This window comes from Pinus tabuliformis, chromosome 7 (genome assembly GCF_031772625.1).
Source record: "Pinus tabuliformis cultivar Carrire ecotype Pingquan chromosome 7, CPIR1, whole genome shotgun sequence".
Lineage (NCBI taxonomy): Eukaryota > Viridiplantae > Streptophyta > Pinopsida > Pinales > Pinaceae > Pinus > Pinus tabuliformis.
The window spans coordinates 1,720,717,302-1,720,722,628 of NC_142293.1; positions in this window are offsets into that span (position 1 = coordinate 1,720,717,302).

The following is a 5,327-nucleotide window of genomic DNA, read 5'->3' on the forward strand; positions in this document are numbered from 1 at the left end:
AACAAACACCATGAGGAGGTAGGTTGTACATTTCCTTCCATTTTTCCAAGTAAATAGCATAGAAAAATCTCCTAGTCTGAGTGAATTTGATAGTTGTTTAAGGGAATTGTCTCCTCAAGTATTTTAGTCCCATTTCCTCCTGCATTAAAATTTGTCTCAACCATCTCTTCTCCTCAAAATTCACCAAACAATATGACAGGGGGGTTTAATAGAAGGGAGCCCATTAACATTGTGATGATTCTCCAACATCCTCCTGTGTTAGAATATTCATGAGGCATAATTGGATGGTGTATTTTGAGAAATTGAGGGGGTATGATGATGAAGTGGAACAAGATTTTGCTCTCTCCCTCATTCTACTACCCAGAACCCATGCCACTGTTGTGGTGAGAGGCCTCTCCATAGAGCTCACCCCTGAACTCATAATCAAAATTACCACACTTCCCATAGGAGTGCCTTGGAGAAAGGAAGACAAGGGGGATAGCCAGACTGCCAAGAATAAATTATTTTTAGAGGGAAGGAGCCGATTGAGGACAAGAATGGAGTAAGAAGAACAAGGCTACCATACCCCTAGAATGATGTAAGATACCACCTTATAAAATACATATCATGTGAACGTAGGTATAGTGTGGTTTATGGTTATCACTTTAGGATCCTTGAAGAATTGAGATTTGAAGCAAAAACACCTCACCATAGGCTCAACATACCATACTTCCTTCTGCAATCACTAATAGATACAAGCATAAAGGTGCAGGAAGGAAACCACCAACAGTTAGCCCACCATGGATTAATTAGAATCATCATAGAAGATTCCCTCTAAAACTTCAAAATACCTATCCAATGGGCAATTTTTAGAGACATGCAGATTAATGAGGATATCAAAGCCCTCAGATATGATATTAGCCCTACTGTCAGTGAAAAGGATGAAGAAGAGACCGAAACAAATAGAGAAGAAGTAGAGAGGGATGAAGAGGAGATAGATGAGGATGAAGAGGAAAAGAAAGAGAAAGAAGGTGATGAAGAAACAGAGGAAGATGTCAAGGAGGAAAACAATAAACAAGATTAGGATATAGAGGGAGAAGAAGAGGGGAAAGGCATAGGTAAATAGGGCAATGGAAAATAGGAGGAAAAAGACAAGGAGGAGTCACCTAGGGTGTCACTAAAACCCACTGAGAGAAAGGAAATAGCTACCCACACTTCCCTTAGCACCCCTATCAAGAAAAAAGGCAAAAGACAGAAGAAAATCCCCTTATACTTTAGAACAAGGAAAAGTACAAGGATAAGGTAGGCAAAACCCAAAACTACCAACAAGGTTTTCATTGTTATTGAGGACTCACCTAAATAGCAAGAGAAGATGGCCCCTCCTATAAAAACTCAAGAAGAAGGATCCTTAGCACAAACCTCCCCTAAGTCTCCTATCACCTATGTGAGAAGGCCTGTAACCAAGCATGCCTCATCCAAAGGAAAAGACATCCTACAAGATACATAGCAGGACCTGCAGGAAGCAGAGGGAGTCCTACAGGAAACTCTGCTAAACCTATAGAAAAATAAAAAATTGGATGAGGAAAGAAGTAAGCAGCCAGAAACAAAGAGAGAGGACCCAGCGCTAAGGGAACCTAGTCCTTAACCTAACCTTCACTCCTACTACAGATTTATTGAGAAAGAAAGAGCCAAAACTCATAGATGGATGCAGATTTCCAAGTCCAAGTGAGTGGAGGACATTGGTCACATGGAGGAGAAGCTCAAAGAGATGGGAAGGGAACTATGTAGCTTGAGGGATAGAGAGGCCAAAATGAAAAATCAATTGGAGGCAGAAAATGCATGGTTGAGAGGACAATTGCAAGAAAGAAAGAATCAATTGGCATCCATGGCCAATCTATCTTTGGAAGAAATCCAGTGCAGGATGCCAGCTAAGTCCTGTGCATTATACCTTAAGGAACAATGGTTGTAGTTCAAAATCAAGACCCTATCACAGAGAGGCACTATGCCTTTCAAGGATTATAGACAGTTCATTGATCCTTTTTATCAAAGCACATTGGAAGATAGGGCTAAGATGTCTAATTTCTACTTTCATAACATGGCTTTGATATATATGAATGTATGGGACCCTAATGCAAAGCTAAGGGGTTTATAGTTGATGGCTTTGGCATCATGGATGAACCATGAAGAAGCAAGGGCTACAAAAATGAAGAGGATAATGGCAAGGGAACAAATAGCCTCTTATGATCAGAGCTAAGAAATCCAAACCAGTGGCTCTCATCAGTACACATAATTTAATTGCAAAATGATCCTCAACTTGCACCCAGGTATCTTGCTACCCAAGAGCAAGAAATTACACATTTTGAGGACATGTTCAGATTGTTAGGGGATGAAAACATGCAATCTTACCTAAGGAGATGGAATACTTTGCTATACAGTTTTAAGATTAGAGAGTACCACTCTCCTCAAAGGATAAGAGAAGCACTGAATAGGATACCCATGTACAAGCAATCGATCCAAAAGCTCAAAGTCAATTGGATTGACTTGAGACTCAATCCACCAATTATCTTGGGGATGTTAGAAGCAAGGAAGGAAGATGAAGAAAGAAAAAAATGGGAGGACATAGAAAATAAGGCAGGATTCTATGCATAAGAAGAGGAAACCACAACATAAGCATGGGATGTCAGGGAGGCCACTAGAGCTATGAAAGACATGGATATTAATTGAGTTTCTCACAGGATGAGAAGCACTTTCATTAGGGGGTGATGATGAGCCTCATCATTAGGTAATTATATGCGCCTTAATTCACCTCCTAGCTATTCAAATCAACTCTTCTCACAATTTATTACATGTTTTGATTATATTTTTCTTAGTGAGATGAGTTAAGTGAGATATTGTGCCTAGTGGACTAATATGCATTGAATGCAGGTCTGGAAGAGAAAATCAAGGAATTTTGGCAAGATTAAGGTTTGAAACTTGAATGGGACAAGGGAGAGAGATTGTATAAGGTAAATCCTCCTCATTTACTCCTCCCCCATTAGAATGTTCCCCCATTAATCACATGAGCTCGGAGTGCAATCAGCCAAGTCATGAAGATCAAAAGGCAGACAAGCAAGTGATAGAAAAAGAGTTATTCCATCTCGAGTTTGGGAGCCAAGCCTCCCTAGATTTAAGGAACTTGTTGGGGAATTCATTTGTATAAGTAGATAGGCCTAGACCCTCATTAGGATTCGAATTTTTGTTGTAAAAACACTAGCTATTTTCGAGCTCTAGACTTGTGGAAGGCATTGATGTAATTTTCTCTTTTGATAATGAAAATGAGATTTTTCTTGATCCAGCATTGAGTTAACTTAGAGGGTTGAATCTCTTTGGTTAGGGCCCAACCCTAGCAGCAAAGGATCCTCTTCTTGTATCTGTATGCTTGGCTTAGGTTCATAGATTCATGGTTAAACTATCTTTAGAAGTATTTCATTGCAAGTAATTTAGATTTGATTATTTGTTTATTAGTTCTCTTCCATTTGTGCTTTACTTAAGTAGTAGGTTAGAAGGGATAAAAGGAGCATCACAAATTTTTCAATAGGTGTCTTAGCCTCACCTCTTCCCTCGAGGATCATGATTTGAGGAAAGACCCTTATGCAGCCCCAAAAATACAGATTTCCATTTTCTGATAAGATTTAGAATTTATTATACTTGAACCAGCATATGATCAATTTTTCAAATGTCGGATTTAATTATAATATCTTCCATCTTCATCCTTACAGTAGCTCTCATCCATGATTACATTTTATTCAGCAATTTTCCTCATGCAAGAAGTAGACAACTAGTTCATTAAATTCTTCTTTTCTAGCTTGTTAGAATTCTTCTTGTTTACATGACTTTTTGGAAATTATAAATGCTTGATGCAGAGCAGGAGCTTCACAAATATAAATACATCTCATAGCAGGCAACCACCTTCCAACTTCATCCATCCATAAGCATTCTTTGCTTTCACCAAGACCTTCACCAATCTCATCATTTTACATAGAAATTTCTCTAAGCATGTTGAGCGAATCCAACCCTCTCCTAACCTTGGTTTTGAGTTCTGAGTGATCCTAGGAATATTCTCACTCCATTCCACCCATCCACCACCTTCCCAAAGCCTTCCATCACCTCTAACAACCATCATTTTTCTGTCAGCTGTATCCTGTAGAAATACAGGGAATCTTGTAGGTTTCTAGTACATCTTGTAGGTTTTCCTATAGTGGCCTGTTTTGAAGGCGAATTGAGGGAAAACCTCTAGAAAGACACACCAGGTCACCCAAGGGTCTCCCAAACCTTCCAGCCATCTCCTAAACCTCCCAACCATCCACCAGCATCACTAAGTGTTATAGAAATTTTTGGGCACTGCAACCCCAATCAAACATGTCCATAAACCAATGGCTCCTAAGTCCCTAAAAATGTTGTTCCATACCCTAAAAGAACAAGGTCAACTGATTACATCATCTCCCAGAAGTTCTCCATGAAAAACCACTCAGAACTGGTCAAAACTAGACCATCTCACCTGCACCATGGTCAAAGTGTGATGCATCCCACCTAATGCACATGGGAGGTGTGATGCATACTGAAAATACCTTTTATGGGGTGTGATGGGCGAGAGTGGACAAATGGCAGAGACAGTTTGCGAGGTGGATGATCATGGAATCCTCCAGAAACTTCTCCTGTGACACTCGCCTCTCTGAATTCACCCAGGGATGAGTAAGAGATCATCAATCTCCCAGTGGAATCAAAAACTATCATAGAGAGGACACTAATCAGAATCCCAGAAGCTGACTCACCCCCTTGCAATCATCTATATATGGATCCCTCATCCCAGAGATCCAGATGTTGGAATTTTGTATCTTGTAAGGAAGTGTTATTGGTTTCTTGTTGGGATATCATAGTGTTGGGTGATCTAAGCTTTTCATGAGGTGAAAGAAGGGCTTTCATGTTGGAGGGTGACACTAGGTCAGAACAATTGGTTGTAATCCTCTTTGCTTATTCTTGATATTAATAAAGCTATTCAATTTTTCCTCCACATTCTTGTATGTTTGATGATATATGCATTTGTGTGGTCAATATACATCTGGTTCTATATTTTTTATGATTGTATATCTCTATTCTTCGATAGTATTATGCTGCTTTGATTCCACAAGTGCTCTTTGAAGCTGGGTAGATGAAGGAGAAGCGACAAGGATCTGTCAGAAGGGAGAGGAACCGAGCAAGGAACCAAGGCCAAGACTGAGGTTGGTGTACTTCATTCCACTCTCATCTACTTCTCATAAAGGAAAATGGAAGTAGTTTTAGTTTGTTTGTTTCTAAGATAGCTACCAATC